This window comes from Stenella coeruleoalba (assembly GCF_951394435.1).
Source record: "Stenella coeruleoalba genome assembly, chromosome: 4".
Classification (NCBI taxonomy): Eukaryota; Metazoa; Chordata; class Mammalia; order Artiodactyla; family Delphinidae; genus Stenella; species Stenella coeruleoalba.
Window position 1 is genome coordinate 64,924,209 of NC_137149.1, and position 12,272 is coordinate 64,936,480.

At 38.4% G+C, this 12,272-nt stretch overlaps 1 protein-coding gene across 9 annotated transcripts in view; it reads right to left on the minus strand.

Annotated features, from left to right (window-relative positions):
- The window catches only part of APBB2 (amyloid beta precursor protein binding family B member 2), a 375,114-nt gene that overhangs the window by 258,404 nt on the left and 104,438 nt on the right, over positions 1 to 12,272 (minus strand). For 7 of the 9 annotated variants that reach the window (XM_079919402.1, XM_079919412.1, XM_079919413.1 and 4 more), the window contains one exon: positions 7,354 to 7,459. The gene's annotated coding sequence lies outside the window, so the exon portion shown is untranslated. Of the gene's footprint in view, positions 1 to 6,362; positions 6,468 to 7,353; positions 7,460 to 12,272 lie in introns of all 9 variants that reach the window. The other 2 variants (XM_079919411.1, XM_079919410.1) reach the window with 1 other exon arrangement.

Here is a 12,272-nt window from a genome sequence, read left to right on the forward strand (position 1 = left end):
AACTAAGGAGCCAGTGAGCTGCAACTAAGGAGCCCGTGAGGCGCAACTAAGACCCGGCGCAACCAAATAAATTAAAAAAAAAAAAACAAAAAAACTCAATACCATTTCACTCCAGCCTCCATTTCTGCATGTCCTAAGCAGCCCAACCAAGGAGTACAGTTGCCAAGTTTCCTAGTGAAGCCACCTCTCTATTTATTTGTAGTTAATTTAGTACAGTATGTACATTGATATAAAAGAAGAATAAACTAAACAACTTTCATTAAGGCGTCAAAATTCCCACATCTTAAAAAAACTTTATAAAAGCTCTTCTGCTCTCCTAACCAAGACACGGCAGCTTTTGGAGGGGAACACTCTTTCTTGCACACCTTTTTCCTCCTTGAAGCTGGTAAAGGATTATGTCTTGCCCACCACTGAATTTTCAGCACCGTGCAGAGTGTCTAGCACAAAACAGACACTCAATAAATATCTGTTGAATAAATGAATGAATGACGGGCTCATGGTTAATGACTTTTTTTTTATGTCAACACCTCAAGATCTTTGCTCCATTGATCAACTCCTCTCTCAAAAGGCAGTCTCCCCACTCCCTCCCCCGCCTCCCCACCACAGTAACAGCTTTGGAGTCAGCCAAAAACCCCATATCAAATCCCAGCCACCTAATAGCAATGCAACCCTGGACAAGTTTTCTAATCATTCTCTATGCCTTATTTTTCTTACCTATAAAATAGAGATAGCACTATCAAGTTTGCTAGGTTTTTGCGGTATTTGTGAGATTTGAAAACAGTTTATGTCAAGGGCCAGGCAGGAACCCGCTAAATGTATGTCAGATGAAAGAATAAAATGCCATTCTGTTCTGTGGCTCCAGGTCAAAATGTAACCATCAAACTGTAATTTGCCAAAGCTGATCTTCATTTAACAACAGATAAGCATCAGAAGTGGTAACACACAACTGGAGTCTGTCTGCTGTGGAACATCAAAGGGAGAGTTTAACATCTGCTTTTAAATGCAGGAGAATAACAATTAGTGCACAAGTAAAAGGGAAAGGTATACAATCCGATTTTATTTTCCCCACCAGGGTATCCATGTATTAAGGGATTACCAGCTTACGGCAGACTAAAGCTTTTTTGCAAGGGTCACTTAGTAGGGGGAGGTAACCCTGGAAATGGTTTTTAAATTCAGCATTTATTGATAGCTCCTGCTTTTCACCATCAAGAAGGTACAGGCCAAGTCTGCCCTTCCTTCAAAGTGCAAAACTAAGCAATCAAAAACTACAAGAATAAGACGGAGGCTGAAGAGTATTTTTACCCAACTTGTTAGCAATCGAAGATATTAAACCTCAAAAGGGAATAACGTCATGAATCTTTGTGCAACTTGAAATTTATGAAATGTATGCCTGTGATGGATGGGACACTTTGTTTCCACTGTAGAGCCACGTTCTGAGACCCATTCTCCTGCCGTCAGGCCGAGCAGCAGCCGTGGGAATAAGCAGCTCCCTGTGCTTTATTTCTAGCACACCTGAACCTGCCATCAACTGCGACCGTGACAGCTATTTACGGGCCCTTACTTTCCCCTTTTCCAGTAACAGCGGCAGAGACAAGCTATGAAACTTCCCCAGGGTTTGCTTTCCTTCCTCACAGCTCTCTTGGAAGATGAAAGAAACCCCAGAGTTTTTCAAAGCCCAGAGGCAATGTTGATCTTGAGTAACATTTTCTATTTTCTTAAAAGACGTCGTTTCCTACTCTCCTCCAGCATACGGAACATGAAGCAAAGCCTAAACTACCTCCTTAGAGTTCAGGAAAATAAATGCAGTAGTTACAAGAGAACGTGAACTCTGGTTTAAAAACAGCAAAGGGTTAGGGATAAACACGGGCTGTAATACTGAACCATCAAGTTCTGTCCTACGAGCTCACAGTTTTGGCCTCCTTTTAAAGAGTGTCTGAGCAAAAGTGGCTCCCGTCTGAATACGGATATTTCTTCCCTAAATTCCCAGTGAACCAAGTACACGAACCTATTATAACAACCTGTTTTCTTATCCATCTTCCTTTCACAGATGCTTTCTTGTCATGAGTCACAGAGCTCATAAACCAAGAAACTAGGGTGCAAACCTAGGCAGACTGACCTGAACGGTCTCCCATAATATGCCCTGAACCAGAAAAGTACTTCTGTTTGTTGTCTAAATCTGAAACCAGCCAGGACCAACAGGAGTAACCGTCAACACAAGGGCTCCACGTATTTTCACAAACTGAGGTCCTTACCTGCATGAATGATGGTGTAGTATTTTTTATGGACTCAAAAATATCATTTAAGACAGTTTTATACCTGCCATAGCAATGAAGCAGCAAGCACAGCTTTACAGCCTCCAAAAGGGCTTACGAGAAGTGCATTTTAGACTCAGCTTCAGTTTTGGACAGCAAGTCACAAGATAAAGTGGCAATTAGGAATTTCCTGAAACTTTAGAGATCAATCTAGATATCAAACAACTAAATAGATAAATAAATAAACAAATATCAAACTAAAATCCAATTACCCCCATTTAAGTAACACTTGATATAACTTCAACAGAAGCTTTACATATATAATTTTAAAACACTGAATTTCAAGGGACAAAATATCTTAGAGATTATTCATCTTATCAATGCAAATTTTATTGAGCAAAGAGTTATGAAAGACAAAAAAAAAAAAGTGAATGAGACTGGATCCCAGGCCTCAAGACCTTACAGTCTATTAAACATTATGTAAATAACTATAACCCAATTCAAGTTAAAAACAATAAAAGATAAAAGCAGAATATACTATCAGAGAGACTGAAGTAGGGTATTAAGGGAGTTTGACACACAGAAAGGATTACTTCTGATCATAGCACAGTGGTTAAGAGTATAAACATGAGAGTCATACAGACCTGAGTTCAAATGTTGACCACTCCACTCCCTAGCTATGTGACATTAGACAAGTTATTTAACCTCACTGAGCCTCAGTTTCAAAATCTTTATAATGGGGCGATAACACCTACCTCTCAGAACTGATATATAGGATTAAATAAGACGAAATATGTAAAACTCTTACTACAATTCCCAGCACACTCCCAGGGTTAATTGCTAGCAGTGGCTTCCAGTCCCAGACCTATTATTTCTCCAACTCACATGCCTAGCTACTTCTCTTACCAATGCTCCTTAATTGCTCTGATCCAATGCCCTGCTAGATCCTACTACCAACTCTTCTTTAAAGATGAAGAGATGGACTTTGAGAAAATGGGGAACATGCCCAATGCCACACAGACTCCTGATTCCTCGGGAAAAGACCGCCCCTTCCTCAGCAGGCCCACAGCACTTGTGAATCCATCTTCCCTACAAGCTCACCAGAGTCAGATGGATACCTCATGGGCTTTAAAGTTAGATGGATCACAGTTAGAATCCTAACTCAAACCTTTTCTAGCTGAGTAAATGCTGGAGAGTTACTTTCCCCCGAGTTTCAATAATCCCTACCCTAAGAATTACTGTGACAATCTAGTAACTCACTACTATGACTTCCACACTTGTTCAGACAGCGGAGCCAGTCTAAGGGCAGAATATCAGAAATCTTGGTATATTTAACTGTACCACATGAACCAAGAATTATTCTACTAGGAGAAATTACAACTGCATTATATACATACTGCTTCCCAAATATTGTGTGTGTGTGTGTGTGTGTGTGTACACGTGTGTACAAATACATACACACATGTTTTTTAAATCATTTTTCTAAGTTTATTGATTAAATGCTTGTTATTCATTAACTTTTTTTTTCCTATTTGCTAATTTAACTTAACAAGCAGTAGCAGGTACCAAAAGTTCAGGAAAATATAATGAAAAAAAAACCCTTAAGGATTAGAAAATTCTATTCATGATTTATTTTGGAAGGGGTGGGTCAATGAATATCATTACTGAATGTTAGTGGTCAAACGCCTCATTTGAATATATCCAGAATATCACATGATACACACTGAATACATGTTATTTGAATCTGAATTTGAAACTCAAATTAAGTTCCCTGAAAGCAAGAGCATATCTCATTCATCTCTGTATAAGGAGCTCCTAACACAGTGCCTGGCACGTGGTAGTTGTGCAAAAAATGCTGGCTTAATAAATGAACCTAAAATTGAGAAGGCATGCAAAGGTCTATAATACATTTTGCATCTCCAATTAATTTGGATTTCAATTTGCTCCAATAAATTATATTCCAAAGTCTATGAAACGTTCCTTCTGTACCCATCACCTCATCTGAGATATTAAGAGCTTCTTGGGAGGAAGAAATACATGGGTAGAATCCTTCCTTAGGCACAGAAATATTGATGAAGACAGCTAAGTGGGAGGAAGATGTCACCTGCACTCTTGTAATATAACAAAGGGACCAAAGAAGACACAAGCTTTATACACAGTACCTGTCAAACAGTGACATTTACCATTTTGAACACATATTTAGTCCCACAAGCCTCCTGTTCAGAACATGTCTGGTTACAGTAAACACAGTAGAGATTGTAGAAGGTGAATCCTAGTCTATTCTCTGCTCACAGATGAAAAACCCACAACATATATGTCACATATTTATACTCCCTTCTAACTGAAAGCCAGGATCACCTAAAATTAAACAAAAAGCTAAGATTCAACTGTTTCTCTTTCACTAAAAATGATATTGTAGACAAATATTTATTAGCATGGGAATCCATTATTTATTAAGTGGAAAAGAAAGGATACCAAATAATTTGTAGCATATACTACTCTGATAGTATTAACATAAAAATAAACATAAATATGTATTAAACAGGATAATAAAATACAAGCTATTTTCTACTTCTTTTAAAATAATCCATGGCTAATTTTTCAAAAGTGCATCCACATTTTGTCAATATTATAGACTCAAGTTTCCACAAACCTACTTCAAACAATTAAATAAAACACTTGAAACAAGGACGTCTTTGAAAACATATTTGTGATTAAGAAAAAAATAAAAGTAGAGGAAACTGGGAGTTAAAAGGAAGTGTGGGGTCTTCCCTGGTGGCGCAGTGGTTGAGAGTCCGCCTGCCAATGCAGGGGTCACGGGTTCGTGCCCCGGTCCGGGAAGACTCCACATGCCATGGAGCGGCTGGGCCCCTGAGCCATGGCCACTGAGCCTGCGCGTCCGAAGCCTGTGCTCTGCAACAGGAGAGGCCACAACAGTGAGAGGCCCACGTACAGCAAAAAAAAAAAAAAAAAAAAAAAAAAAAAAAGGAAGTGTGGTGGTTGTTCAGGGTTCTGAATTTTCCCTAAAATTGCACTAACCTCCCCCAAAATAAGTCACCAATTCATTTAAGTACCCTTTACAGTTTTCAAAGTACTGTCAGAAACATTCACCTGTGACTTTTGTAAATTTCAGAAGGGACTTCCCTCCATCTCCCCCCACTCTGCCCTCTCCCTTAATGTTTACTTCCATATAACTAGTTCTTCAGCACTAGATTTATACAGAGCATACTTATGCATTATAACCACCTTCTTTTTAACTTAAAAGTCAACTGTGAACATCCTTCTGTGCATATAAATTTTCACCTATGACATCAGTTTCAGTAAGCAGGGATCCTTCTGCCATAGTCCCTTTGGTAACACAGGGACTGTCTTTAGCTTACTGTGCTGATCAAAAGTCCTACTGATGCCTTGCTTCTACAAAATGGAAAACTAACTTTTACAGCAATATCACAAAGGGAATATTCTGGTGTAATGGAAGAAAAGTATTTCACCAGGGACTATATTAAATTTTAAAGAAATGCTAAATTATTTGAAAGGCAGTTTAAGTAGCTCACTTTCTGGGGCTAAGTTGTATTTCCAATCTAAACACCACTGCAAATATTGAGATCCTAATGGCCAGAGAATTAATCTTTTGCTCTTTTCGTTCTACTTCTGTGGACAGACTGGTGACTTCCAACATAATCCTCTTTCAAATATCCTTCCAGGACGGAATAAATATCCTTTATTTTAAGGTTAATATGTGAATACAAGGCTAAAAAATTCAACTAAATATATTGCTATCATTTTTTTTTAATTTCACTGACAATAGTATTTCACTACTGCAAATGTTTCACTGTAACAAAAAAAAAATGTTTTTGGAGAAAATTTTCGAAGTCCTTGCTTTCATTGGATTTATATTTTAGCAGAGACTTGATGGCTCTCAGAAACTGTTTTCGTGGTGTGTGTATACTCCGTGTGTGTATGTAACATGTTTTCAGTACATCTTATTTAACTTCAAAACAGCTTCATAATTAAAGACCCTTACCTTATTAAAATTATTTCAAATAACACACAATTTAGTTCTAAATAAATTTACACTACAAACAATATAACAATAAAATCTGATCTTACTGTTTAATGCTTCTATGGAACTTCTAGAGTATAGTTCTTTTCTGTCTTGTTTTGTTTTAGGAATGTTTCAACTATCTCATTTGTACTGTCAGAAATGTAGAGGAGCTGCAATACACAAAGAATACAAAGTTTAGAAAACTATCTAGTGATTTAATGAGCAAACAGTTCCTACTGTCAATGATATTGTTTCTGGAATACACCAGAAAGGAGGTGTGTGTGAATGTGTGTGTATGTGTATGTGTGTTGTTTCGCTTACATTCTTATGGGCCACTCACATTTCCAAGTACTATCTACGAAAAAGTAGACTGTATTATTTCTAGGGCCCATTTTACCTTTCTCTTCAAAAAGATCAGGGAAATAAACTGAACTTTATGGCGCCAAACAATTTTTTCTACAAGATAGTCAAGCCATTCACACAGGTTTCTCAATTAAACTATCTTAGAGTTTCTCGAAAAAGTTATAAAACAATAAAATTGACAGATGCATCAATTCTTCCAAAACCAAGCTACATGAGGGACTTATTGAACAAGTGATTCCACATTTTATTTTCCTTTCCAGACAAGAAAAGAACCAAATGGATTACATTCTTATTCTAAAAAATTCAGAACCAAAGAGCTTATCTAAAAGTCTAAAACTCCTGAAGCTCAGAAAACTGGACTCACTTTTCTGTCACACTATATTACACTGTCTTACCTTTAGAGTTTAATTCATCTACTGAACACCTAATAAAGGTATTATCACAACCTTGAGGACTCAGTTTATGAAATCACGAAGAAATGGCACATTGCAGAAAGTCATCCTAATCTCCTGAAACGTTGTTTTATTTTTTTTTAAAGGTCTCCTGAGTCCCTTTCCATGTTTCAAGTCTGTAAGAGCATATAAAACTTACAAAGCCAGGAAAGAAAGGAAGTAGAAAAGCCACAGACAAACTGTTAACTTTCTGAGAGAAATGTAACAAAATTTTTAAAAAGCAAATTAGAAAATTACTTACTTTTCCCAGGTCTTTGGTACAAAGCTCAGAAGGCAATTTCCCTTTTCCCACAAAGTCTTGTTAAATAATAGCAATCACTCAATGAGGTCAGGCAGCCCGAATGTATCTAGAAATTGTGTAGAGACAAAAAGTTAACATTCAAAGTCAGATTAGAAATTAAAAATCAAAACACCCCATTGCTATTCACAGTCTCTGCATAATTAAAATACAGATTTCATTGGAATATCTAAATGATGAGCTATATTAGCTTCTTTTCTTTCAGAACAATACTAACAAGACTTGCTAAATCTAGATGGTGTTTTGATCTGTCATCTAATTAAAGTTACTAAAGCCGGAATCAGCAAGGCTTGTTGGCAACCGTTCACGATAAAAACGTCCTTCTCAGGGAGTTCTAAAAAGCAACTTAGGGAGGATGTGGACTTCTAATTATACTGCGACTTGGGAGGGAAGGTCTTCTGAAATCACACTTGCTTGCCTCACCTTCCAAAGATGAGCTCATCTCACAAACACAGAAGCAGTTGTAAATAGAAGTGAACAATAACAACTTAAAGATATTCATCAACAACTTGTAAATGCCCTTCAGATGTATCCATTGAAGCACACTTCACTTTTGCAGGTGGGAATGAGAAGAGAGAGGCGTGTTAACTTTTTTTAAAAAATAAATTTATTTATTTTGGCTGCACTGGGTCTCTGTTGCTCTGCGCGGGCTTTCTCTAGAGTCGCAGTGAGCGGGGGCTACTCTTCGTTGCGGTGCGCGGGCTTCTCACTGTGGTGGCTTCTCTTGTCGTGGAGCACAGGCTCTAGGTGCACGGGCTTCAGTAACTGTGGCACGCAGGCTCAGTAGTTGTGGCCGAAGGGCTCTAGAGTACAGGCTCAGTAGTTGTGGCGCACGGGCTTAGTTGCTCCGAGGCATGTGGAATCTTCCCGGACCAGGGCTTGAACCCACGTTCCCTACATTGGCAGGCAGATTCTTAACCACTGCGCCAACAGGGAAGTCCCAATTTTTTTCTAATAAAACAGAAAATCCGAAAATTCTGCATGATGATAATCTCACTTAAAACATAAGTTACTTCCCCCAACAATGCTGTGAACGAATACATAGGTAATACATCATTCATAAGATAAACGAGTTTAAGTAGGTGTAACAGATGCCACAGGTACACCATAACCTAAAGTCTGTGCACCTGTCAGCCTCTCCCACACTGGGCCGCACATTAGATGTAATTCTAAGAAGCGTGATAAATTCATTTAAAAGCCATAAGAGATTGAGAAATAGGTCCTTTAGGAGGAGGCAGGAAGCACTGCCACGGTAGGCAGTCAGAATCCCACAGGCATCAATAGTCATCATTTATTATTACTGTCATTGTTACTGTTACAGTTTAGAGTTACTATTACTGTTACAATGTTATTGTTACACTTACACAGTATCCACTCGCAAGCCAGGTTCTTCTCTAAGTGTTTTTACATGTATTAACTCCATTTAGGATAGAGACAAGCAGAAATATCCCCTAGACATCACCCTGGTGCCACATAGTACACTCAGTTCTCCTATAACACTCGTGTTTGCTCCAAGGTTGATACAGTAGGGAGCAACTTGAGCGTAACTTCATTTTCACATTTGTTTAGGTATGATTTCACTGCAAGAAACATTAGGTAATAGCAGAAGATTGCACGGGGCGGAACCCAGCTGTCTAAGGATACACAAAAGGCACAAAACCCACGCCTCAAATATCTGTTGGCGATCTCAGTCCCCCCGACATGTGCCGAGCCACAGCCCTCCAAGCTGGGTGCCCCAACTTTCCTTCTGATTTCAGGTAACCCTCTTTCCACCACTTCACAGTGACGCATAAACTGCAACCCTTCCAGGGCCTCAGTCCACAGGAAATGTCACGACTTTCTCAAGGTAAAATGCCATATTTAGTGCACTTTTTATGTATTTACTTCTTGGCCAACTAATATGTGTAAAACTGTGCTCCGATTTTTATTCAGTTCCCATCTTACTTTTTTTTAATGTGTCACTGATAAAGGTTTTTTTTTTTTTTAATTTATTTTTGGCTGTGTTGGGTCTTCGTTGCTGTGCGTGGCTTTCTCTAGTTGTGGCGAAAGGGGCTACTCTTTGTTGAGGTGTGCAGGCTTCTCATTGCGGTGGCTTCTCTTGTTGCAGAGCACAGGCTCTAGGTGCGCAGGCTTCAGTAGTTGTGGCACGTGGGCTCAGTAGTTGTGGCTTGTGGGCTCTAGAGCACAGGCTCAGTAGTTGTGGCGCATGGGCTTAGTTGCTCTGCGGCATGTGGGATCTTCCCGGACCAGGGCTTGAACCCGTGTCCCCTGTGATTCAGTCAGCTGTGGCCAGGTCGGCAGGGCCATGTGACAGGCTTTCCTCACAAATGGCTCTACGAGTGGTGCAGGTAACCTGCTAGTGTTGGAGGGTCTCCTGCAGAGGCGGGCAGTGACTGTGTCTCACCATGGGGACAAGGACACTGGCAGCAGAAGTTCTGGGAAGTACTCCTTGGCGTGAGCCCTCCCAGAGTCTGCCATCAGCCCCACCAAAGAGCCCAGGTAGGCTCCAGTGCTGGGCTGCCTCATTGATAAAGGTTTTTGAGTGTTATGTCCCTGATCCTACTTTTCCCTTAAGCACTGGGGGATTTACTGCATAGCATGGTGGTTTTTAGAAACACATATATTGCATTTTAGCAGAACTGACTGTATAATAACTAGTGTTTACAAGGATGCTTGTGTGTTGTGTGTTTTGTTTTGTTTTTCGGGGTTTTTTTGGCCATGCCACATGGCTTATGGGATCTTAGTTCCCCGACCAGGGATCGAACCCAGCCCCATGCAGTGAAAGCGCTGAGTCTTAACCACTGGACCACCAAAGGAAGTCCCAGGACGCTTGTGATTTAGACCAGAGGGGTTAAATTATGATTTTCAAATACTTTCATTATGTTAAAGAGGATAGCAACATATGTAATTTAATTTTAGAAGGAATCACACTCACATACTTTACAATAACCTAGTATGGACACTTTTAAGGGTGTTTCAGTTACGTGAAAAATTTATTTATGAGAAGTTCCGTAATGGTGTTGTTAGATAAATGAAGCGTTACTGCACCATTCCGGACAGACCAACATGATGATGTTATAAAGATACAATTCTTGCAGACAAGAGGACTTAGCCAGAATTGCTAGAGAGGAGAAACTGAATTACTTGTCATTCCTTGAAACCAATAAATTTTTAAAAGATTAAAGTTATCCATAAAAAAAAGTCCAAGATATACATAAAGATATGTACAAAGAAGTTTTCCATTAAAGTAATAACATTTTAAGCAATTTTAAAATATAAATATTCAGCAATGGATAAAGCTTTTTAAAATCTGTAAGATATTTAATAAAATGAGAAAATGTTTTTAAGCAGTGTTCATTGGGAATGCAGACTATAAGATGATTTGTTCCATATGATCTCAATTTTGTTTAAAAGTATCTATACCTAGAAAAAAAGACTAGAATGAAAAAAGTCAACATTTGTGTATAGTTGCTAATTAGAGATAACAGAATAAGGATAGAATAATTTTTATTTTCTTTGCATTTTCCTGTGGTTCCCAAATCTTCCACAATAATCATACCTACTTTTATAGTTAGAAATAACCATATGCTATATAAAAATAGGACTAAGGCATTTGGTGGGGAAAAAACCCTCTTTTTATCCCCACTTTAATTCTGAATGTGACTCCAGCCAGTAGAATGAACACCAGCCCAAGAACAAGGGTACCAGATGCTTCCTCCACAGGTATTAACAGATCCAGTCACAGAAAGTATTTTCTATCTCATAATTCAAGGGCAAATACATCCCAAAAGATGTTCAAAGTATATAAATCCATTTTAGAGGCCATAATATAATTTGCTTTTACTGGCTAAAACAGTTATAGATTTAGTAAAATCCAGATGAAAGAAGACTTTTAATTATATAATTGCATATTAGCTGTCTTAATGTCTGAAAGAAATTTAGTTATGAATGAAGAAATTGTGCTCTGGATAAAGCTCCTTTCAAACAAGATCAAGATTAAAGAAATACAAGAAGGCAATGGATTCGGTTGTGGGGATGAGTGCCTTACTCGGGGAGTTTTCGATAGAAAGTAAGAAAGAGATATTGATCTTTACGACCTCCAAAAGAACTCAGCTGTATTAAAAATTTTCCCAATAACCATAAAACTGGACTTTGAAAATAATCCATTTGCCAAAAACGGTGACTCCTTATTAGTCATCAGTCTGCTTAGTTTAATCCCATGCACTGAAATTGCGTAAGAACTAAATGGTGAAACTACAATACTCTGAAGTCAAGGGCCAGTGTGGAACAATTTGGCCACCACACAACCTGAGTTCACTTACCTATACTAGCCAGCAGCACATTTAAAGGATGTGCCCCTTTCCATCTTCAGCATAGCATTACTCACATCAAATACTCAGTAACTATTTGGTGTAGAGCAATTGCTTTAGTACCACTCTCCATTCTCAAGAATGCACTGAGGATTAAAAATCAGTGATTGTGTGTGTGTGCGTGTGTGTGTGCGTGTGCGTGGTTTTCTTTTATAAAATTATAAAGCATCTGTAACATGCAGTGTATACATCTGAATAATAACCATATTCCTGCTGTACAAAGTATAGATGTACTAGTCTCTGTTTTGTTTTGTTTTTTACTTCCAAAAATGCTGACTTCAATGGAAAACAAACAAAAAACCCTTCTGTTTCAAATTTGCTTTTGTATTTTTAAGCATTTTCATAACTTCCCTATCAAATGGAAACAAAGCTACTGATTTCATGTTTTTGTTCTGTTTTGTTTCACAGAATAGAAGAGGCAAATGAATATTTTAATTACGCTATCATATACAAGAAGAGATCACAGAGGTGATTCTGAGTTCCAGAAAAATC